Consider the following 26,593-nt stretch of genomic DNA (forward strand, 5'->3'; position numbering starts at 1 on the left):
TATTCTATATGTCCACCATAGGTAAGTCTAGTCACTCTGTCCAGTATGTGAGACTGCTCAATCTAATCACAAACAAGACAGATCTCAGTTTACCTTTTCATCTTTTCCCCCTGCTCTCAGAGCCTCTGCTCCTCTGAGAAGAGAAAATAGAGAAAAAGCGAGATAGTATACTTTTTGTTTGAAGTATATCACTCCTCATGGACTCTTTTTGCATAATCAGGAGACTTTTCCACTTTACTCATTGCACACATCTTCCGATCAGCTAAACCTAATTGCAACATGATGTATTTACTTCTCTGACAGGCTGTTGCTACAAGCAACCAACTTGAGATGGTGGCTTAGGATAGTCAGAATGGTTTCTTCAGAACTGTTTCTTTGAAGGACCAGTATCTTTGCAAAGAACAGAACGTTTCACAAAATATATTAAAGTTTTGAACAAAGATTTAAACTCACTTCTTCACAGGATTTTTATTCTCTTTCAAAATATATTCATTAATTAGTATCAAGAATAACCATGCTTTATTAAAGGCTCTTATCTAATGTTGCCTTACAATTTTAACAGATGCCTTTTTTTTTAGAATCATCCTCTGTCATCTTTTTTTAGCTCATGTAACCATGTCATGAAACTGTGTTTCAGAAATTTTCTAAGAGACTCAGCAATTGTCTTCAACCATTGGATTGACCTTACGTATTCAGCTAGAGGATTTATTTGTTTCCAAGAAATTAAAACTTTTGGAAAGGAACAAATTTTACATAGATGGTCATTTCATTCTCAAGAGAAAATAGCAAATGCATGGGGAAAAAATCCCTACTTTATCATCCTTAAGAAGGAGGAGAGGCAGCCAAAAGAATGTCAATAACTACTGAACCATATGCCTACTATTCTAGCTATATATATGTATATATATACATATATATGTATATATACACATACATGCATATATGTATATGTGTGTATATTACACATGTAAATATATACACGTATACATGTGTGTATACGTGTAAATGTATGTATATATGTATACACACATGTATTGAAGGAATTCCTGATCAAAGAATTTGAAGGAAAAAGAGGTCCTCACAAATATTTCTTTCACAACAGACATAGTCAAGTCCTGCCTCTGAGACACCCTGGTTATGTGATACTGGGCAAGTCACCTAACCGTAAAGTACACCATAAGTTGTAGAAAAGTTGCTAATGTGCATTGACTGAGAAAATTTCTTTCTCAATAATTCCTTATGTCAATAAAATCATAGGTATAGAAAGAAGGTAGCATCTCAATTTTCACAAAATTGGCCAAAAGGTGAAAGGAGTACAATATATCATTATATTTTTTGCTTATTGATGGAGGGAAAAAGGCTTAGATTTAGTGAAGAAAAAACAGTTATGCAAAACTCACATGAGAACTTAACTGCTTTCCAGTTTTTCTGATAATTTTTACCAAATAATGAATTCTTATCCCCAAAACTTGTCTTTATACTTTTCAAATACAAGGTTGCTCTACTTTTTTATGCTGTAACTTGAAAGTTATAGCAAATAACTTTTTTCAAGGATCTTCTAATCACAAACATGACTGAGTCATAAAATTGAAAGAAGTATACTTCCAGAAATATTAACATTTGTCAGGAGGGAATGCCCAACATGAAGTCGAATTGAAAGGGGATTCCCTATATGGAGGAGGTGGTCATCTAGCTACTTTTGTTTGAGGATGATATTGTATTGAATACATCATGCCTTGAAATATCACAGAGATATTCTAATGAAAATCCATAATCCCTCATTTGTTTTCTTAATTTTCCATACCTGAAAAACAAGTGAATGAAGAATGTCAATTAGCCCAAAAATGAGGTTCAATTGAATGGACAACCTATGAAGACTTCATTGTCGATAACTTTTTATTTTTTTTTATTTTGAACTTAACAAACACCAACTAAATAATTATTTCTGTATACAAATCAGAACAGAAAAAGATTGCACAAATCAGAATGAAAAAGCCTACTGCAAATCTCTGTTATAGACACCTCATGTCTCACTCCAAGTATATGAAAATCCAGTGTTATTTTCAAAACTGTCCTGCTTATAAGTACTCCCCATTGACTTTCCTTTTGTGCTCTTGGATGTATCTATTAATGCTTCGATGACATCTCTTTTCACATTTTTCATTTTGGTAATCCTATTATTAACCCTTCCTTCCCCAGCTCACCCTTTGCCCCCAAATAAAATTAAAGAAAAACAATTATCTATCATATTTGAAGAGTCAGTCAAAACTATTCCTCACTTTGGTCATGTCTGAAAATAAGCCTCTCATCCTGTACCTTAAATTCCTCATCTGACCTTCATGGGGTTATTGATCATCTAGAACAGTGGTTGATCATTATAAGAGTTTTCATCTTAGGTACAGATTGAGATATATGTATATATATATATTTTTTTGGAGATGACTAATGTGGGAATTTGTTTTGCTTTACTGTATGTGTTGGTTACAGAGGGTTTGTTTTCCTTTTCTTTCTTTAGCAGAGGTTGGAGGAGGAGAAGAAGAAGGAGGGAAGGAAGGAGAAAAGGCAGGTTTTGTTAATTAAAAATGAAATTTAATATAAAAAATGTCTTTCTTAGTTTTTTTGTCTTTGTGAAATGAATGCTGCTGTATGAATTGTTTCCTGGCTCCAGCTCACTTCATTCTGCTTCATTTCAATATGTCTTTCCTGGCATCCATTTTGTCATTTCTTACAGCTCAATAATTACTTTCATAATTTGGTCCGACGTCCCCCAAATGATGCCCATCACCTTAATTTTCAATTCTTTGCCACCATTACAATGCCTATATCTTGGAACAGGCATTGCAAATGGATAAAAAGCTAGGTCTAAATTTGAGCAGGAGGAAAGGAGCAAGCAGGGGTGCCTTTGAGAAATTGAATCAAAGGTTTATGATTTTAACATCAAAATTCTTTCATGGATGTCACATGTCTGTGACTCTTGAAAGACAACAGTCACTAGGGAATTAAAGTTAAGGATCACAAAAAGGGACAATGGAAAAATAGATGTTGGGTAAAAACAAGAAACAGCATGTTACAAATGAGGAATTAAACAAGAGAACCTTAAAAGTAAAGAAAGTTATGACTAAAAAAAAAATCAGCCAGTTACATAGCAAGAAGGAGTGATAACAGCGTGTTCCAGTGGCAGCAGCATAATGTCAGGAGAATGTGAGGAAAGGTCCTGGCATATTGAGTGTTACTCTTTTTTGCGTATGTAGGGGAGGCATGGACAACAGTCACAAGATATCAATTTGTATTGATGTATTACAGTCTGCCTCAGCACTTCACGTAGTGCCTGACACAAAATAATAATAAATTATTATATATTATTTAGTTAAATGATAAATTATTTATTATATGCTTACTAAATGCTTGTTAACTCTGCTTAATTAGGAGTACCTTCTTTGATGAGATCATAGATACATTATAGAATAAATTATGCATTTTTTAAGGAAGGGGAACCTAAGGACTTTCTATAAGCAGCAAATTGAGCAAGTGACATGATCAGCATAATTACATAGGTCATCTTCGTTATTGATCTCAGTCGTTGCGATCAAATATTCAAGAATCATAGATCTGAACATTGGAGGGGACTTTCAGGGTTAAGCTATTCCATTTCAGGAAAGTAAGCAATCATTTCCATTGTATTTACTTTGTAGCAGAGGACTGACATAGCAGTTTTTTAGAACCTCAGAGTTTATCTTCATTGTCACATCACTGACAAGATGACTAATTTAAGCTAGACCAATGTCAATTGTTTTAAACAAATAGGCCCATTCTAAGCCTCAAGAATCTGAAGATCATAGAAATAATAAGAGAAGCTGCAGTACAGTCGACTGAAAACTAGCCTCAGTCAGGAATTTCTGGGTTCAAGTTTTGCCTCTGAAGCATACTGCCTTATGTAACCCATGCAAGTCACTTAAAATCTGTGTGTGCCCAGATAATTCATAGTCAACTTTCAGACTGAATTTTAGTGCAATTAGCTATAGAAAGAATTCCCTCCAAGAGAATGGCCACAACTGATGAAATCTCAGGATCCAAATTCTGACCAAAAGATCGTGTAAAGATGGGGGCTCTTCAAAGACTTCTAACAAATGTAATGTTGATTCACGCAGTATTTCTCCCATCTCTATGATCATATCCATTTGCATCCAAAAGGAAATAATTCTGTGAAATTTATAAATTAGTACATTTGATCTAAGCAAAAACTTTGGTAGTGAATATGGGCTTATAAAAAAGAATTTCATGCCAATTTATCTTCCTTTGGTCAAATTAAACTTTTTTTAAAAATGTTTCTACAAGAATTGTTTTCTTAATCTAAACATATCATTAAGATCCATAAAGGAAGAAGATCAAAATTAGTCACCCAAGAGCCAAATAATGTTTGAATAAGCTTTTGAGGAAAGGCTAGGGGAGAAAATAAGTTCTCTGGACAGAAGAGAAACGTAAGTCCCCATCACAGCTCTCCTCTGACAATAATTCCATATATGCACCAAACAGATATGCCCTGGAAAGGAATTTCTTGGAATGTCAAATATGACTTGAATGGGAATGTCACAATTTTCAGTCATCCTCTTTTTAGGAAACCATGATCGTTTAGTAGTTTTTCAACCAATTAATCAACATTTATTTATCAAGGATTTACTATGTGCCAAGCATTATGTTAAAAGCTAAGATATAAAAAGAAACAAAAGACAGTCCCTGATGTCAAGAAGTAACATCTGGGTGCCAGATTTTAATTCTATGCTTTAAACATGTCGTTTTGTTGGTGGGGTTCCTCCCCTCCAATGAGACACGTTGCCAAAAAGAAAATCATCATTCTGTGATCAACCCAATGATAAGTTGAGATGTCAGAAACAGGCAGTAATTTGCTAAGTCCAGAGTTATATACTTTTTCCTTACATTATATTTAAATCTCCACTGTCTCTGCTGTTTATAGAAACCTTTCCATTCAAAGACTGAAACAATGCTTGGTGATCCTTTTTCTAAGTGAGGGGTGCACCAATTAGCTAATATTACTGAAGATCGTTCAGTTCCCTCAAAGATAATAAATCTGCCCACTTCATGGCTGCCTTATTAATTTTGACATTTTCTTTTTTTTACTTTTTAAGACAGCAATACCAGCACCAGTAAATCTACCAAATAAGAGAGAAAAGATATTTTCAACCCCAGATCTAATTAAATGTTTCATGTTCATTGCATGTCAACAAGCTTGCAAAAAAGACACTATCAGTTCCTTTTTCTTGATAAATGATAAAGGTTTATTTGATTTTCTTTTGCTTTTTCTCTTAATAGGTGAGGAGAGATCTTCAACAGTAATAGTAACAATTTTTAACCTATGAATTTTTTAAAGAAAGTATAAAATATGTTATTCTACATGCATGTTGCATTAAAAAGAATGTGGCAGTGGGTTAAAAGTAGTAAGGGAATAACTTCCAATAATTGATAGGATGACATCAGCATTTATGAAAATTGAATCATGAATAACATAATTATGAATAACACAGTGTAGCCATATGAATTCATTCTTTTACTTTTAACCAATAATATAAATATGAATTAAATTAAACTCAGCCTAGCATTTATTAAACTCAAACCTTTTCAGTAGACTAATAACTCATTACAAGTAGAATCCAAGCCAATTGTAAAAAATGAATCATAGTAAAATATTAACATATAAGCCTAAATAAATATTAATAAAGAAATAGAAAATTTATTGAAGTTTTTAAGGAAAGTAAAGGGTTAGTATTTGAGGGTATATAAAATTAATAATACCAGCATGTTACAGCTTTGTAATAGAAAAACAAAGAACATTATGAGATACATAAAAGGGCAAAGATGCTGAACTATTGATACAGAAAATAATATTTTTGTCATTAGAATAAAAGGATTGCTATTCTCAAAAGTTATACCAAAAAAGTGCATGTTCTGACATGTTCTAGTAAATTTTATGTCCAGACTCCAGATAAAGCCATCTGAATGACCAAACAAGCAAATCTAGAGAAGCTAAGTACAAGTTTACTTCCAAGAAACCACTTGCTTTTTCCACACCTCAGGGAAGTATCAGTTGAGATACAGAGGAATTTTGTTTGACTTTATGCAAGACAGTATCCTTCTAGGTGAAAATTATGAATCATAAGAGACCTAGAGCCGGAAGACATCTCTCTTTTAAAAGTATAACAAAAAAATTTAGTTTATCAATCAAGCTTTTATGTCAACAAACTTTTACTACACACCTACTATGTGCCAGGCACTGTGCTAAGCACTGAAGATACAAAAAAAGACAAAAACAGCCCGACCTCAAGGAGCTTTCAATGTGCAAATAACTATGTAAAATAAGATATATAGGCAGGAGAGTTCGATAAAAGTTTAACAACTGGGTTGCCAGATAGTAAGGAAGGAAAAAGGAAGGAATGAAGGAAGGAAGGAAGGAAGGAAGGAAGGAAGGAAGGAAGGAAGGAAGGAAGGAAGGAAGGAAGGAAGGAAGGAAGGAAAGAAGGAAGGAAGGAAGAAAGATTGTACACATGACATACTATTTGGTCTTTCTTCTGGAAGAGGACTAATGACATCAGGAGGGTGATGACTTGACTTACAAGTCAATTGAATTTAAGTGATGCAAAGTTGTGCAAAGTCATCAGCCTCAATCTGTTCTCTAGAGTCATCGACATATGACATAATTATTCTGCATTATTAATTTTCCCCATCAAATTATTAAGTCTAATAATCACAAGACAATAAATCAAGCCCTGATTTGTAGGATTTACCTGTTTTTGAGGTGTAAATGCTCACATTGATAATTTAACAATTGACTCTCATGAGCTGATTCAAGTTGGCTCCAGCACACCATCAGATACTACAAAGTAAATCCCTGAGAGTAGGCATTAACTTTAAGAGGTGCACCAGAAAAGGTTTCTCCTATAGATTTGGATTTTGGTCAAGACTTAGAGGCAATCACCTAGTCATTAATCGTCATTTCATATCAACTAAGTAGAGATATTCAGAAGGTACTTAGCCAGATCTTCCTAGAGACTCGAACCGAGTATTCCATATCCCCAGTCTACAAATATAATGCTACCCACTTTCCATCAGCATAATATGTGCCATGTGTCATATTTTTAACAGCAGAAAATCTGTGCTCTTACTCCTTGGAGTCAAAAGCATGCTATAGGACTGAATAGGGTTAAGGTCAAAGTGTGTGGCTAAAGAGTAGAACTTTCCTCTGTGTAAAGCGATTAAGATCATTAACTTAGAACAAAAATATCACTGAACCTTCATTATCCCTGTTCTATGTACGGCCCAGATCAAGCATTATGATATGTGTAGAATGAACAGAACTATTTAGGAAAAAATGTCTATCTCCCAATTCATTCATTCTTTGAGAAAAACCCTCACTGAGCACATAATACACTTCAGTTTAGACCAGCTTAAGTTCAAATTCAACAGACATATTAAGAAATCTTATGAAGGTCTACTCTCTCAATAAACACTATGCCAGGGTCTTGTGAGGGACACAAAAATCAAAGGGAAGGTCCTTCTTCTCACTCAGTGTATAATCTATTATGTCTCAGATTCAGTTGTTTGTCCTTCCTTTTCAAAGAGCACCAAACACATCCCAGAGTGATGTATGGACTCCTACATGAACTTCCTTCAAGTGAGGCAGAGCTGAACAAAGCCATCAGCCTCACTCTCTCTTCCAGAGTCATCAAATTCCAGTAGCAAGAAAAAAGTCAGGACTACTGGCACAGGATGTAGTGGATGATGTCTCTGATGTTTGGCCAAGCTCTAAACAATTCACAGAGCCAGCTTCAGCCACTTGCGTAACTGTTGGAACAAATTATTCTTATCCTCCATTCCACTTGGGAAATGCTTTGGGTAGGACCTTCCAATTCATCAACAGATTTGAGACCCATCAGTTATCTTCAATCTGGTTTAGCCCATCTGCTGAGGCAGTATGGATACTGCATATGCTGCAGTTTCATGGAGCCATAGGTGAGAGTTGAGTGCCAGGTAAACACCAAAGGTGGATGAATCACCCTGAAAAGAATTTTGCAAACCTGCACACTAGCTGTGCTAGTCTTCCTTGAACCCCCCCCCTCCATACCCTAACTTGACACTGTAGGAAAAGACTAAAGAGAAGCCCATGAGATACACTAAGAACATGTACTCTAATATATGTGTAGTGTACAAATTAATTACCATGTAGGGTACGGGTATGATATAGGGTACATGTCATGTGATCATTGAAGGCTGAATGTGTTAAAGTAGTTCAAAGTCGGAGAAATCCTATTCAGGGAAGACTTCATGGAGGAGGTGGTGTTTTTTTTTGTTTGCGTATTTTGGTGTCGTTGGTTTTTTGAACCTTCAATAAGTAGGATTTTAACAGGTAGAGAAGAGGATGTTACCTATTCCCTGAAGTTGGCAAGCCATTTCCCCATCTCCTGACACAGAGGCCTTTATCCATGCTTGCAATATATTCCCTCCTCATCTCATCTTTCAGAATCATTTTTTTCCTTCAAAGTTCATCCCAGTAACACCCTCCCTACAAAGACTCCCCTTATCCTCCCCTGATTACCTTGCTCATCCAAAAATGTTCTCTCCTCCCTCAAATACTCTTACAACACTTTGTCTGGTTCTCTCCACACATCACATTCTACCTATTATACTTACCTATATCTTTTTCATATCTTCTCCACTTGCCCCAAGCCTTGACATGCAATATTTTATCCTGATAAATTAATCTAGTGTCAGATTGGACATTGTAGGAACTCAAATTTTACTTGAAATCATAAGAAAAAGGAAAGAAAGGCAGGTAGATGGGTCAACAAGTTTGTGTGGAATAGAGGGTTTATGTAAGAGAATCCTGAAGCTGTCATATTAAAAGATAGATAAATGAGAATAAGAAAGATACAGACATGACAACAATACTGGTAAGTGGTAGCTAAATAGCCTCACAGAATTTAGCTTTTTGCTGAATTATAGAGCCTCTGAGTTGGATCAGACATCAGATGTTATATCTAGTACAACATCTGAATACAAATTCCTTCTAAAACATTCCAGACAAAACGCCATCCAATCACTACCTGAAGACCTTCACTAATAGGAAATTTGCTATCTCCTTGAGCTCCTACACTAAAGCAACTCATCCTATTTTTTAATATATCTAATTTTTAGGAAGTTTTTCCTTTATGTATCTCCTCCTCTAGAATATTCCCCAACTTGAACTCATAAGTTAGATTCCAAGTGGTGTGACAACATTCAAGTTACTCTATGGGTCTGTCATCCTAAAACTATAACTCTTGAACTTTTACCTTTAGTAGTTGGTAGACATGGTTAGTTCAAAACAAAGTTATTTACTGAGATGGCATCTCAGAAAAGTAGCTACAAAACTTTTTCCCTCCATACACACATTATTTCACAAATATAAGTAGCATCCATAAAAACTATAAATTTACACAGAATATAAAAGCAGAGTGGCACATATAGTCATATGTGACTCAAGAAATTCCTACCACTGAGCATTGTAGGACTCCAATATCCTTTTTTCACCTTGTAATGTCTCCAAGTCACTCTCCCTGGGCATACTGTCTCCAAGAGTTGGAGGGACTACTTGGACCTGTTCAGCCACCAAAAGGCAGGACTAAGTCTCCTTCATCTCTCAAAGTTCTTCTTGAAATGTAGCTTGATTAACTGGGTCTACTACCTGTCTGTTGCAGTGTCTCCTATTGAGCAATTGGTTGAGTAACTACTCTAAAATGTATCATGGCTAATAGAGGTGGGGGAGAAGAGAGAAATGCCCTGCCCTTCCCACGGCAAAATAAGGAATTAGTCCTCAACAATTGACTCTCTTCCACTTCCAGAAGTCGCATTCCTCAAAGTAACCTCCTGCCTTGGCTGTTAGGGAGAATATTTCACTCATTAAAGGACCCTCTAATTTCATTATTTTTTATCAGAGATCTTCATACTACATAAAGGGTAGCAGCATAAAATTTTCTTTACACTTTGTTTAAAACCATAACACCTTGTTTTCTCTATTATCTCTATTATCCTTCCATTCCACTTAGGAAATGCTTTGGGTAAAGACCCCCCCAATTCATCAATGAAGTTGAGGCCTGTTGGGGGAAAAGTGATCAGGGAAGCCACAATCAATTCCCCACCACCTACCCTGCCCAGCTACCCTTGTACTGAGCCAAAATCTGCTGCTTCAACTTCCACCCATTGCTCTTATTTAAGATTGAAAAAATAGAGACAGGGACTGAATGTACTATTTCACTGATATATAGAACTCCAGATGATTACGGATTCAGGTCATCACCTTTTCTTTAACTTATATCCCAAGCTTAGCACAGTCCATAGGGGCTAGACCTGTGATTTCATTGATAAAAGGAACTTCAAAAATCAGAAACTACCTCTCCAAGTTAAGGTTGGTACCTCCACTGTAACTTATAGTCTAAGAGAGTTGTGTAGAACACTGAGAGCTTACATGATTGACTTGCCCAGGGTCCCACAGCCATTATACACAGAAATGTGGACTTAAGACTTTCATACATTATACCATAGCTTCCAATTCATAGTTCAAATCTAGCACAACTGCCTTATGATTACTAAGCAATTAATAAAGGTTTGTTGATTGAACTAGAACAGAATTAGAGAACTCTTTCAACAAAATAGCCTGCTTGTTAAAACTGTGAGTTCCCTTTCATTGAAGGTGTTTGAGCAGAGCCTGGATGACCACTTATCCACAATGTTACAAAGAGAATTCTCTATTGGGAATGGGGTGACTCTACATGACCTTCACCGTCCCTAAGAACTCTGAGACTCTCTGAGTCTATAAAAATGCTTTTCCTCTTTGATGCATTCTCTTTACTCTTCAGGTAGTCAAAGCCCTATTCTTTGTCTCTGTCCTGTAAAATATTTAGCAAGAATTGGGACAGGAGGCTAAAAGGTGATGTGTTTGAACAGGAGGAAGAATGAGCTAACACTCCACTGGTCATGACTGCTTGTACAAGCTCCCTTGTACATCTGCAATCAGAAGAGAGAGTCTGATGAGCCTAATCTTCAACTAGGGAGTCCTTAAATGAGTTCTTAATAAATCCATTCTTGTCATTATATTCTTCCCCCTTGACTTAGTCTTCAATTAGATATAAAGGACTTAAATTTTTGCTTTTTCCGTAGGACTATGCTTAGCCTCTCTCTCTTAAGAAAGAGGGATTTCTTTCTGTATTGTCTTGGTATCCTCATCAGTGGAGCTTATTGCTGAGGCTTGCAAAATTGATTCTGCTTGCCTAGTCAGTATTACCTTTAAGCATTTATAGAGCACTTTAGACTTATTTACTAGTTAAGAACTTAAAATATCCCTGTAAGATATCCTGTTATAATGGTCTTCATATAAATGAGAAAACGGAGGTAAAGTGACTTGTGCAAGGTCACACTGATAATTTGTATGAAAAACTCAAAGCCCCTGAATCCCACCTTAATGTTTAAATGAAAATTCTTACCAAAAAGTAAAAAAAGCCAAGTATTTCAAAACTTTTAAACTCAGTTCTTACTGGACAATAATGTCACTTATTTTTTTTATTTTAGCAATTGTGAAAAATCAATTTCTCGGGTTTATGATAATAATGTTTATGGAGCACTTTAAGGCTATATTCAATTATAACACTAGATCCTCATAACAACCTTTTGTGGCAGGTATTTTAGGTGAGGAAAATGTCTTAGAGAATGTACTGACTTGAATATGGTTGTATATCCAGTAAGTATAGAAAGTGGGATTTAGACCCAAATCTCTACCTAATCTAAGTTTAGCAGTCTTTTGATTATTCCCATGCTTCCTTTCCTATACCATACTGTCTCTATTAAAATAGAGACACTGCTATATCATTTTAGAAAGTCTTATGTCTCATCTTTTGAACCAGATAGGGAGCAGAGCACAGCCCTATATGGGCCACATCATCACAGATGGGTGAAGCAGGCCTCAGGGGACTGAATCACAGGCAGCTGTGGCAGTTTCCAGACTTTTCAACCTATAAATGCCAAAAAGGTCAGTGGGAAAACTCTGTGGGATGTGAATGGGTGAAAGAAGAGCTCAGAATCCAATCCCAGCCCTAGGGTGGAGGGGGGTGGTGGCAGTGGTGGCCAGTGGTGGTGATGCAGGTAGCTGAAGCAGCCACAAGAGCAGTTGCAGAGGCTGCTTCTGGAACTCTTGGCCCACACGAGGTGGAGGATTGAGTGACTAATGCAAAATCCCTAAACCTGGGACAGTACAGCCACCCCTACCCCCACTGGAAGCAGAGTTCTACTGTGACAAAGGGTTGGAAATTCAAGTGTTTGTCTGGGAAGATGAGTATACATCATAAAAGAACTCAGACTATAGAATCTCACTTTGGTTACAAGGAAGATTGGGGCATACAACCAGAGGAGGACAACAGGTGTCAAAGCTCCTACATCAAAAGCCTCCATAAGGAATATGAATTGATCACAGACCATGGAGGGGCTCAAAAAGAATTTTGAAAGTCAAGTAAGAGAATTGGAGGAAAAATTGGGAAGCAAAATGAGAGTGATGCAAGAAAATCATGAAAATCAAGAGAATAGCTTGCTAAAGGAAACCCAAAAATACACCTTAAAAAATATACTAACCCACATGGCAAAAGAAGTCCAAAAAGTCAGCAAAGAGAAGAATGACTTATAAAACAGAACTGGCCAAATGGAAGAGGAAGTCCAAAAACTCACTGAAGAAAATAATTCCTTCAAAATTAGAATGGAGAAAATGGAGACTAATGCCTTTATGAGAAATCAAGAAATTATAAAACGGAACCAAAAGAATGAAAATATAGAAGAAATGTCATTGGAAATATGTCATTGGAAAAACCACTGACCTGGAGAATAGATCCAAAAGACAGAATTTAAAGATTATTGGACTCCCAGAAAACTATGATCAAAAAAAGGGCCTAGACAACATCTTTCAAGAAATTATCAAAGAAAATTGTCCTGATATTCCAGAGCCAAAGGGTAAAATAGATATGAAAAGAATTCACTGATCACCTCCTGAAAGAAATCCTAAAAGTAAAACTCCTAGGAATATTGTAGTTAAATTCCAGAATTGCTAGGCCAAGGAGAAGATATTGCAAGCAGCCAAAAAGAAACAATTCAAGTATTATAGAAATATCATCAGGATAACACAAGATCTAACAGCTTCTATATTAAGGGATCAAAGGGCTTAGAATATGATATTCCAGAGGTCAGAGGAGTGAGGATTAAAAACACGAATCACTCTCCTAGCAAAATTAAGTATAATCCTTCAGGGGAAAAATGAATATTCAATGAAATAGATGACTTGCAAGCATTCTTGAATGCGAAGACCAGAGCTGAATAGAAAATTTGACTTCCAAATACAAGAATCAAGAGAAGCATAGAAAGGTAAAGAGGAAAGAGAAGCCATAAGGGACTGTTTACATTCCTACATGGAAAGATAACATTTCTAACTCATGAGACCTTTCTCAATATTAGGGTAGCTGGAGGAAAGAGATAGATAGATAGATAGATAGATAGATAGATAGATAGATAGATAGATAGATAGATAGATAGATAGATGATATGATAGATAGATAGATAGATAGATGATAGATAGATAGATAGATAGATAGATAGATAGATAGATAGATAGATAGATAGATAGATAGACAGAGATAGATGATGGATAGATGGATAGATGATGGATGGATAGATTGATAGATAGATAGAGGACATAGGGTGAGTTGAATATGAAAGGATGATATCAAAAAAGTAAAATAAATGGGTGAGAGAGGAATATATCAGGAGAAGGAAGAAGGGAGAGATAGAATGGGGTAAATTATCTCACATAAAAGAGGCAAGAAAATGGTTTCACAATGGATGGGAAGAGGAAGGAGGTGGGAAAGAATGAGTGAACCTTACTTTTATCAGATTTGGCTTAAGGAGGGAAAAACATATACACTTAATTGGGTATCTTACCCTACAGGAAAGTAGGGGGAAAGTTGATAAGGGGAGGGGGGAATGAAAGGAGGGCAGATAGGGGTGGGGGTAGTCAGAAGCAAAGACTTTAGAAAAAGGACAGAGTTAAAGGAGAAAATGGTATAATTGGAAAGCAGGATAGGATAGAAGGAAATATAGTTAGTCTTTCACAACATGACTATTATGGAGGTGTTTTGCATAACTTCACATGTGTAATCCATATTGAATTGCTTGCATTTTCAATGGTGATGGGTGGGGAGGAAAGGACGGAGAGAATTTGGAATTCATAGTTTTAAAAACAAACGTTAAAAAATTGTTTTTATATGCAACTGTGAAATGAGATATTAAGTCAATGGGGTCCAGAAATCTATCCTGCCCTTCAAGAAAGTTAAGGGGAGAGGAAAAGTGGGGTTGGTTACGATAAAAGGGAGGGTAGACTGGGGGAAGAAATAATCAGAATGCATGCCATCTGGGGTAGGGGGAAGGGAAAGATGGGGAGAAAATTTGGAACTCAAAATCTTGTGGAAATGAATATTGAAAACTAAAAATAAATGAATAAATTTAAATCATAAAAAGAGAAAGAAAAAAAGAGAAAAACATGTTTCCACCTACCATTTTACCAATACAATCTTGCTTGAAAAAGACTATGAAGATTATGTATTTCAGTACTTCAAGAACCCCTGATTTCATTGATACAGATACATACTCCCTCTGTTAATGCGTTTTATAATCCCCTCATACTACATAAGAAGCTATTATGAATTCTGTGTCTCAAAATTAATCATTTCATGCCTAATTTCCTAGTCATAAGAGATAAATTCCTGGAAGCCAAAGATTATTTCCTTTTATGGTCAACATACATTTATTAAGTGCCTATTATATGCCAGGTTCTGTGCAAAACTCTGGGGATGCAAAGAAGAGCAAAACATAGCTCTGCCCTCAGAGAAGTCACAATTAAAAGGGGAAGACGGCATGCAAACAACTAAACACAAACAAACCTTATAGGTTGATTTGCATAACCTAAAGATAAGTAGGAAATAATCAATAGAAGGAAGGCTCTAGAATAGAAAAGCCTTCCTGAAGCAGATATTTCAGTTGGGACTTGAAGGATGCCAGGAAAGCCAGGAAGTAGAGATGATAGTGCCCTCCGCAGAGCTGGTACTTAATAAATGTTTGACTTGCTGAACTGACTTTCTTGCAGCTAGAAGGCAATTAGATAGCACAGTGGATACTGTACTGGGTCTAAAGTCAGATAGAACAAACCTCAGAAATTTAGCTATGTGATCTTGAGCAAGTCATTTCACAAGTCTACCTCAGTTTCCTTACCTGAAAAACGGTGATAATAGAACCTACCTCCCATAGTCATTGTGAAGATGAAATAAAATAATATTTGTAAATCATCTGGCCCAGTGCCATCTAGCACATAGCAGGTATTTCATTAATGTTTGTTTCCTTCTCTGGACTTAGTCACATGACAGATATACAGACCACCATTGTGTCTATACTAAAAAGTTTATTTTTTTCCAAAATTATTTAGACCTGCCAGATCTTATGTTTGGTCCACATCACCTTTAAGAGGTCAAGTTCACCCTCCTTGTCTTAATGAATTGAATGTCATAATGAGTTGAATTAGGAGTATGCTGGAGCTGTCTCTATTTGTCTTGCAAGAAATTAGGTCTTGATTTGTTTTGTTAATTACCTAGACAACAAAAATTATAATAAACTGGCATTCACCTAGATTCATGAAGTTCTTTTATAGCCATTATCTGGCATGAGCCACATAACATTTCAGTAGTTCTTTAATGGAAGTAATAGAAACTGCCTTCTCTTTATTTTTTGAAGGGGGGGAATTAATAATCCAAGTTAACATGGAAGTTATCAATGGCCCCTCATGACAAAACTGTACTATTCTCCCTTTCAAACATACGTGGATCTTCCATATGAAAATCATGTTATAATAATTCTAATTACCATTTTTTAATTTAGTAAATTAAGCATTTCCTTTTTGACTTGGCCCGAAATTCCAATATCATAATGCATCTGTCATCCTAGAATACAACATATAGAGTATGATACTATATCTTTATTGTAATTATTTATATATACATAAAATATGTATATATATATATATGTATCCTCAAGATTTTTGAGCAATTGATACACTTAAGAATTGAGTCCCTATATAATTATATAAACTAACAATTCATATTTCTATTTTTTTCTTTTGGGGGAGGATAGGGAAATTGTCACCCTATCACCCAGCCTGAAAATGCAGCAGCCAATCCCAGTGCTGATCAGCACAGGACCTTCTCTATATTCTCTTTGCAGCATTGGCCAATTCACCCCTGCTTGGGCCCTCTAATCTCAGGGGTGCGCCATACTGGTGCTGAACTTAACGTAGACAACCAATCACCCCAGCTCAGAACTACTAAACTCAAGTCATCTAGAGGTCTCTGCCTCTCCAAAAAAAGGGACTCCAGGCACTCACAGGAATGGTGTAAGGTTCAGATGGGATGATAGGCACTAAACCAAATTTCTATTGTTATTATCAATATCAAATGTATTGATTAATATTGATAATTTAGTTAATTATTGTATTACTTAAATGATAGCAATATTAAATATTATTAATTACAATAATAATACCATCATTCTACAGTCACCAGACAGACTTCATTCCCTGAGCTTTCTACTGAACTCCTACTAAGCTCAAGCAATGCTAATAGGAAAATACAGGGGTGTGTTGGTAAGTGTTTCATGTGGACACAGATATTTTTAAATTTAATCTTCATTATTGACATTTTCTTAAGTCTATACAATAAACAGAACAATGAATCAAGTCCTGATTGGTAATAGCTACTAATTCCTGAAGTGTAAGTGTTCACACTGAAAACTTAATAATTGGGTCTTGCAAGCTGGTTGAGTCAACCCAGGAATGGCCCTAACCGTACCATTATCCTTGCCAACAATTCACATTTCTATTTTGGCTTAAGGTTTGGAAAGCATGATCTTCACAATAACAGTATTAGATACGCATTGAAAGTATTGTTATCTCTATTTTACAGATGAGGAAATGGACACTTACTGAAGCTAACTGGTGTCGCAGGTGGTGGAGCTGGGTATCAAACCCATCAGGTACCAGATGTCTCCACCACTCTCCTTTCTTGCTTTATTTTCCTATCACAATAGCTAGAAAAGTAGAACTTACAGCACAGAACAAAGAGGTGACTTTCCTGAAATGCCACAGCAAATGGGTTGGAGAGAAAGGAACCAGAAGGACACGAGGCATGTGCATGTGCTTTGGAAGCTATAAAATGAGCAATACAAGTATACATGGTACATTATCATTAGCGTTGTTATGACGATGATCTCCAGTTTCCAAGCTTTTGTTTTACAGATGCCTTCTTTGTCATGATTCCCCACTCTACCTCCCACCCGCACCACCCCAAAAACTGGAAAAGATGCACCTGCCCGTACGACAACAATAAAATAACATGGAAGGAATGCTACGGAAATAGGCTTTGCGCTAGAGTTAACACCCATCCAAGTGTTACCTCCAAAACTTAAAGGTCAAACTTTTCTTTTTAAAAATTGGCACATTATAAACTAAGTTGCCTATTTAAAAAACAACAAAAATAAAAACAACAACCAAACTTCTTTGAGATTAGTTATTTGGGATCATTTTCTTAGATTTGACTGGTTCTACTTGTTCTTTGGCTAATTACCCAGACAGCAATCCCAACTTGAAGGGACCTTTGTTTATTGTTGAGAATGATGCTCTGTATTCAAGACATGGATTATGTCATACATTTCCATTTATAATTATTATTATTGTTCTTATTATTTTCCAACTTGACTCTGTATTCTTACACAGCTGTCTCAGCCAAAGTTGTCAAATGATCTTGACTCTCCATCTGCTCCTCCAAAGCACTCATTAAGATGCTCACAGCTTCTAATTTATTAACTAATGCCTTCACCCACCTTTTTCTGTGTAATTTTCCACTCAATGTTTCCAGCAGCTCCTTCAGAAAAGTATTGCAGGGGGATAAACTAGCAGATAAATTGGGCCAAAAGGTTCACATTCTTCATTCGTTCAGAAAGTCAGAAACCCTAATCCCTGATCTTAGGACTTGATTTTGGTTCAAAGTGAAGTTTGGGCCACCGCAAAGAAGGATTCTTCATCAAAGAGTGCCTTAACAGTCACTCAAGAGTTTGAAATCATATTTGCATAGCTTTCTTAGACTCCCTGATCAATGTGAAAGAAATTCTAGAGTTCACCCTGAAAATGCACAGAAGAAATAGATTAATTTTTCATAAAGAAAATTCTATTCAGAGCATAACAACATTCTTGGTACCATAAAGTTGTTGTGTGTTTATAAGAAGTCAAATCATTCAGTAAGAACCCTACTCCTCTCTCCCTTTCTTTCCCCTATGCTTTCTTCTTCCCTCCCTTTCCTTCTTTTCCCATTTCCTTTCTTTTTTCCCCCTCCCTCCTTTTCCTTTTTCCTTCCTCTCTTTCCTTTTCTTCCTTCCCCTCCCTTATCCTCCCTTTTTTCTTCTCTTTATCTTTCCTTTTCTTTCCTTTGTTTTCCTTTCCTTTTTCTTTTCTCTCCTCCTTTCCTCTCCCTTCCTTTTCCCTCCCCTCCTCATACTCTCCCCTACTCAGTTTACCCACAATGAGGTATGTGAAAGGGAAAACTGTTTACTAAGCCAAGAAAGTTAAATTGGATTCAAGTTGTAAAGAGTTTTAAGTTCTAAAAAAAGAGTTTGTATATGATCCCTAGAGCTAATAAGAAGTCACTAGAATTTATTCAGTAAAGGAGTGATATAGTCAGACTTGCACTTTAGGAAAATCATTTTGGCAGCTCTATGGAGGATGAGTTGAAGAGGTTAGAGGATTGACACAGCAGGAGCAGTTGAAACAATTAGAAAAGATAAGATTGGTTTTTTATCTCTCCTTAGAAAAGGTTTCCTAATAATTTAGAATTTGTCATTGAACATATTCCATACATCACTGATCTTGATATAGGTGCATTCTCTAGTGATATAGATCTTGACCTTTCCTTGGTTGCTCACTCTCTCCATGTCCTTCCATAAACTCCATAGACTATCAACCAAATACACTGGAGAACATTCTCTGATCTCTTAATATTTTATAAAAATCATTGCAGCACATGGTCTACACATACTTGATTCATCAAAAAAAGATTATTCTAGCAATGGAAAAATCACTGGATCTTGTGTTGGAATGCATGCATTTTAATCATGGCTTAACTACCTATGACCTTGGACATGGAACTTCAGCCTCCCTGTGACTCAGTTTTCTCATCTTTAAAAATGAGGGTTCAACGAGATAGCCTCTAAGTTTCTCATCACATCTAGATCTTTGATACTATTAAGAATTTACTCTGGGCAAAACATTATGGCTTTCCTTATGTCTTTAATAAATGACCTCAGTGATGTAATTTATGGCCCTTGACATTCTCATCACCACTGAGAATACCCAGTATCGTACTTAAATACAACCATGCATCTCTACTTTAACCTTTCATTCATTCACAATTTTGAATCTTCAGAAATCTTGGTATTCTGTGATTTCTAGCCCTAATAGCATAACAGGGAAAATATCAGTACCAAATTTTGTTTGTTTGTATGTTTCATGTCAAGCTGGAATAGTAGGAAGTGTTGCACAATTCTCCCAAGGTAATCCAGTCCACTTGACACTTCCTATTCAGTTCTGGAACCAACTTATTTTCTGTCTTCAGACTATGTCCAAAGTATGCATTTTTACAAGTATGCACATATACATGTGGTGTACATATATACACATACGTACACATGTATATATATAGCAATGTATGATAGGGAGTGTGGGGCTGTCTAACTAATGTTATAAACTTGGCAATATGCATTTTTCATTCTTTTATTTTTATGTGAATTACTGCTGTTGAATAAGATTTGATCTCAGTGATTAGTCCATGTGATGACCCTGGGCTTGATACACTCAAGATACTGCCATTCACAAATAGGACCCGCTGGAAAAACTCATAATCTCTGAAGAGTTCATCTGGCATTTGAGAAATATGAAGGATACACATTAATATATTTATAAAATATGTCTCGTTTCTTTAAATTTTGCTTAATATTGGAAGTCTAAGGACCCAATTCAATTCAACATGCATCAATTAAGCACCTCTTGAACACTAGTCTGTATGTTATGTTCCAAGGATATAAAAATCAAATTTTAAACATTCCTTGTCATTAAGGAACTTCATTCTACTGGGAGAAAACTAAATATACACAGATAACTAAATAGTAAGTATGCTGTTGTTGTTCAGTCATGTTCAAATCCTTGTGACCCTATCTGGGGTTTTCTTGGCAGAGATATTGGAATGGTTTGTCATTTCCTTCTCCAGCTCATTTTACCGATGAAGAAACTGAGGCAAACAAGGTCAAGCAACTTACCTACGGTCACGCAGCTAGTAAAAGTCTGAGACCTGATTTGAACTCAGAAAGATGAATCTTTCTGACTCCAGGCCTGGCACTCTATTCGCTGTGCTACCTACCTACCTGCCCATAAAATACAATGAACTTCTGGCTGAGATCAGGCTTTAATAGAAAGCAAAAGGTGGTTGAATAAGCCCATCCAACAAACCCTGAAGTTCACACTAGACAAAATAATGATTTAGAAATCCAATGAGAGACTACAATAAGTTTTTTCCACCTAAGAACAAATTGTCAACCAGCAGACAATAGGAATCCCTCCCTCCCAATAAAGGCAGCACAGGTTCAATGTAGCTTTCCACTTAAACAGTAGCCTGCAGAATTCTGTGCCTTGAGACAGCAAGAGCACAGAGCTGCTCCAAAAAGTTGCAGAGTGGTCAGAAATCCTCAAGTGGGGACTTTGAAAATTCCTGAGAATGGTAGCAAATAGTGGAAAGCTAGCCACCAGTAAGCATGGTGCATCAGGGCTCACATGGGAATGCCTGAAGCCCAGGGACCTAGAGATCCCTAACAATCCCAAAGATTATCACCCCTGTGATCATGGATAAATCACTTAATCCCCCTGTCCCTCAGTTTCCTCAAATGCAAAATGAAGGTTTGATTTAGATGGCTTTTAATGTCCCTTGCAGTTCTAGATCTATGACTATATAACTGAATTATTGTGATGAATTCTGGGGCTGGGGGTGAGGTGAGAAAAGTAGATCTATAGTTTACAATCATAAAGAATCAGCTAGGGACTCAGAGTCTAAGTGACTTGACCATGTTCCCCAGTTAGCAAGTGTAAGAGGCAGGCCTTGAACCCAGATAGTCCTAATTCTAAGACTAGTGCAATGTATCTACCATATCAACCTGCTTCTGACATAACAATCCAGCACTCAATAAATATTTGTGGAATGAACAAAAGTAATGCTTCCTTTACGACATTAAAAAAATCAATCAAGGGAGGAAGTAATCTGTTTCTGAAACTTTTCAGCAAGAATTTGATCATCCTCATTAAATAGCACAGTATTTATTCATTGATATTCCAAGTCATTCAACATTTCTCTTCTCATAATGTTCAGTGTGCAATCCAGTGTGTCTTGATCAGCCCTGTAATGGCAGGAAGCAGAACAAGGAATGAAAATGTGAAGCTAGCAAACAAAGAGGTCAATAATTAAATGGAAATGCAGAAAGCAACTGCAAATTCTCCAAATCAAACAAAACAAGTACAATTTTCTGAACAAAGAAAAGTCTATGGTGATCAGAAACAGAATGCCAAACATTAGCAAAAATAATAATAATAATAATGTTAAAATAAAAAATCTTGGTAAATTGCAAGGGTATGTACATACTGTTGCCCAATTAAACATTTCTTCTAATGTATATTTGATACAGTATACAAATTTTGAAGACAGTGAGTTTTAATGAGTTACTCCAGTATGTTTTTGTGGGGACAGGAAGAACTTTATTGAATCATAAGTTAGAATAAAGAATCACAAAAGTTCAGACTCTCAGATTTAGAGGGAACCTCAAAGGTCAATACCCTCTAAAATATTTCTAACTAGTGATCTTCCATCCTCCATTTGAAGATCTCCAGGTATGAGTAGCTCACTACCTCCTAAGGTAGTCCCTTCCACTTTACATAACTAAATGTTGGAGATTTTTCCCCTTCTATCAAGCTGAAAATTGTATCTCAACTTACCCTTTATGTTGTTCATTATTATTATTCTGTCCCTGAGGACCAAATAAAACAAATTTATTCCATACAATAGCCTTTTAGTTTGTCTTGTTTTATATTGTTTTCCCTAAGTCTTCTATCTTGTGCAGACTAAACATCTTCGGTTCCTTCAAATGCTCTTTATATGGCATGGCCCCTTATTTCCCTGGTCACCTTACCCTAGATGCACTTCAATTTGTCAAAGCGTATGATAAAATATGTCACTCAGAACTCAACATGTCCTTCCAGATGTCATCCTCCTTTAGTCACCAGTAATTTGGTGTCACTAGAAAAACTAAATTATGACCCTAGTACCACTGCCTAGTATAAGATTTGGACAGAGAATGGGAAAAATGGTTATTAAAGATGTTAAATGGAAAGGGGAATAGAGAAATGATATGAAGAGAAAGAGAAATAAAATAAGTAAATATAATAAATAAATAAACAAACATAAAAGAGAAAGAAGAAAGAGGAAAACAAGTTGCAGAACGACTGAACTTCAACTATAATGAACTTGGGTTCATTAAGGGCAGTGGCAGCTTATCATAGCTTACTTATCCATAATTATTTAATAATTGTAAACAATGAAGTCTCTGTTTTCATCAACAATGGGTTGGTGGAAGTGGCTCCTTTGAAGGGCAGACTCATCAAATTCTGCTAAAGATAGTCAACTACCATGCTTTGTGTAGGAGAGGAGAAAATAAAATGGAATCGCATTTAACTTTAGGTGACATGACACCTAAAGAACTGTGCCTATTGATAATGCATCCCTGTTTCATAAACCTCCCCTTTCCTGTTACTTCCAACTTCAAAAACTAGAAGAGATATCAGAGACAGTGCAATACACAAGAAAGAGGGATGGATTTAGCTTCAGAGGAGTTAGGTTCAAATTTTAGCCTGACTGCTTATAATTTATGTGACTGTGGGCAGGTCACTCAACCTCATTGTCTTCAATTTTTCATGTGTAAAATTAGAGTTAAACTAGATCTTAATGATCTAGGATCCCACACTTGTCTTGGGTGGAAAATTTATTTCATTCTCTCAATTCTCCAGAAGGAACAAACCCACCATCCCTTTGCCTTTTCATTTTTAGTCACAAATCAGACACTAAGTATTAGGACTTCATAGCAAGATCTGGGACACCATTCTCCAAAATTGCGTCTTACAAGCAGAAACCTGAGTCAAGCATGCTGGCAAAGCCAGGGAGGATGGTCAGGTCAGGTAATTTGCTTTAATTCTATGGATTTTTCTTGGACAAAACACACACACACACACACACACACACACACACACACACACACACACACACACATGCTTCCCACACAATACAATTTCCATATCCCCTCAGAGCCTGTGTATCGTATCATTACAGGCACCTACTCTGCATGCAGAGCAGACAACTGTGCTGTTGTTTCAAATCTCAGTATCTTTACAATTTAATGCATTTATACACTTTCAAAAAATAGATAAGGCACTAATCTCTATTAGGGACTAATGGCCCACGAAATTTCGTGTCTTAGCTTGGAATCGTGTTTGAGTTAGACTCCGCTGGGGCTTTCTATATCCTCCCATTACTTAAAACATGCAAAGTTGACTTTATTTTTTTTTACAATATATGGATTATCTTCCAAGTCAAAAGCATTTAAACCCCTGCAAAATGTGACGTTTGAAAGGAACTTAGCAAATGAGGCTGAATGGCAAAACCTTGAATCAGGAAATTTCTTGCCAAGACTCTGGCAGGTATTAATCTAGTCATGGTAGTAACCATGGTCACCTAGAATAACGCTGATGTACTTCAATATGGTGTTTATTTTTTTGGTCAGCTGAATGCTTCAAAGCAATCCTAGAATAAAGTGTTATTCCAGTTCCATAGCTTTGAATAAGTTAAGGACAGAATCAACTCTGATAACAGAACTGAGAAGAAATGAGGAAGCAGGGATTGAATTGCTTGGATTCCAACTGCCTGAGTCTGGAGCTATTAGAATTGAGGCAAACAGTACCTCTACTACTCCTACTCTATAAAGACAGAAACTGCTGCAAAACAGCCCACGAGATATCCCAGACAGAGTTCACTATCAATCCCAATTGTTAACTGTTCCATCCATGTCCCACCCAACATCCCTCCTCAATCCAAAATAAATCTATTTTTTAAGGAAGACAGAAATAACATAGTGTGGTTCAAACAATACTGAATTTGACATCAGGAGACCTGGTTTTGAATTGTAACCCCATTATTAATTATCTCTATGTCCTTGAATTTGTTCCTTAACTTCTTCATTTTTCAATTTCCTCCATATGAAATGGGTGAATTCAGGAAAGATGATCTCTAAATTGCCCTCCAGTTCTGAATTTTAAGATCCTGTGGTAAGCAAGGAGCAGATAAGAGGTACAGTGGATAGAGTGCCAGCTCTGTAGTCAGGAGGACCTAAATTCAAATCCAGTCTCAGACATTTATTGGCTGTGTAACCCTGGGAAAGTCACTTAACCCACTTTGCCTTATTTTCCTCATCTGTTAAGTGAGCTGGAGAAGGAATTGGCAAACCACTCCAGTGCCTTTGCCAAGAAAATTCCAAATGAAATCACAGTCAGACATGCTTGAAAGGACTCAACAATGCTAATGACTTGTACAAGATGAAAGAACAATTAGTCAACACTTCTTTCCGGTCCAACTTAGAGAAAATAGATTAAGTATGTTCCCCCTTTTGGCACTTTTCTCACCCAAAGCCCCAGGTTTCCCAATGATCTTCAGTGTGATGCCTCATCCCAGCTTTACCCTTAAATTTTCCTTCTTCTCCTGAGAATTGCTTGTAGTCCTAAGGAATTCTGACTTAGCAACTAGAGCTAGAAGGGACCATATAAATCATCTAATCTGATTCTCTTTTTCAACAGATGAGGAAACTGAAACTTAAGAATATAAACTAGTTTCCCATTGGTCCCAGTGTTGGTAATTAGTAGAACATAAATTTGATTCCAGATCCTTTGACTGTAAATCGTGTTCTTTCCACAATGCCACTGCTGTTCCTATCATCCCACCTTATAAACAAGTATATATTCAGATATCAATGACTGATGATGTCTTCAGAGGGTCCACCTGTCAAATAAAATATGTGCATTTTAAACAGGGTCTTCAGTGAAGTAACCTGAAGCAATGATTAATGATTTGATTGAAATTTCAGGTAAGTAGGATGGATGATCAGTGCAATTGATGGGTTTTTTGTTTATTTGGTGTTTTTTTAGTACTTTAAATCATGTCCACTCTACCTGCACAAAGGACCAAGACTTAAAATGATCTTCCTTCTTTATTGTCCTACCCAGAAGCTGTGGGATGGTCCTGGGTTCCATGTATAGTTAATCTGCACAAAACAAAATGAGTTGAGATCTAAACAGTGGAAGGGACAGTGACCCTATCAGACATCTCTTCTTCTGTCCAAGTGGAATACTGATGAAGAAAACAGAACACAGGAAGTGGCAGAGATAGAAAGAAGGAGAATGTAGAATGTTTTATTTTCCCTATAAAGCCCAAGAGTATAGGGGGAAAAAGTTCACAGAACAAGAATCCAAGAGCTAGGACATGATAGTTGGTCTAATACCATTGCATCATTTTACATATAAAAAAGCTGAGAAGAAAGAGAATGGCACAACTTATCCAACTTCAATCCATCAACAAGGATTTATTAAATGACTTCTATGTGCCAGATACTATGTTTGATACCTGGGATACAAAGATCAAAATGAAATAGTCCCTGACTTTAAGGAATTTTACCAGGAGAGACAATATGTAGATGTATATATGTAAAATATATATATATGTATATATATATATGTGTGTGTGTGTGTGTATGTGTGTATGTATATGTATCTATATGTGTGTATCTAGGTATATGTGTATATACATACACACAAAATCATTACATAAGTAACTTGTAGGAGGGGGAGGCATTAGAAGTTGGGACTTCAGAAAAGAACTTATATAAGAAGATAGCACATGATTTGAACTTTGAAACAAAATAGGAATTTTAAGAGGTAGAAGTGAGAAATGGATTCATTCTAGGAATAAGGGCTAGCCTGTGCAAAAGCATGGAGGTAGAAGATGAATATGAGAGATGGAAAAAAATGAAACCATCTCTGTCCTCAAGGATACTATATTTTATTGGGAATAGACAGACAGCTCTGCATCAGTAGTATTGGATGGCATTAGAATTTAAGTCTCCTGAATCCCAATCATGCCACATTCCAGGATTTGAGTCAGATTTATCCTTGACTATTATGCCACTTCGATCACTCCTCATTCATGCCTGAGTGCTGGAAGAGGATTGACATTCTCCAGCTTTCTTTCAAGTCTCAGAGAGAGAAAAAAGCCAGAACTCCAACATT

This window comes from Notamacropus eugenii, chromosome 6 (assembly GCF_028372415.1).
Source record: "Notamacropus eugenii isolate mMacEug1 chromosome 6, mMacEug1.pri_v2, whole genome shotgun sequence".
NCBI lineage: Eukaryota > Metazoa > Chordata > Mammalia > Diprotodontia > Macropodidae > Notamacropus > Notamacropus eugenii.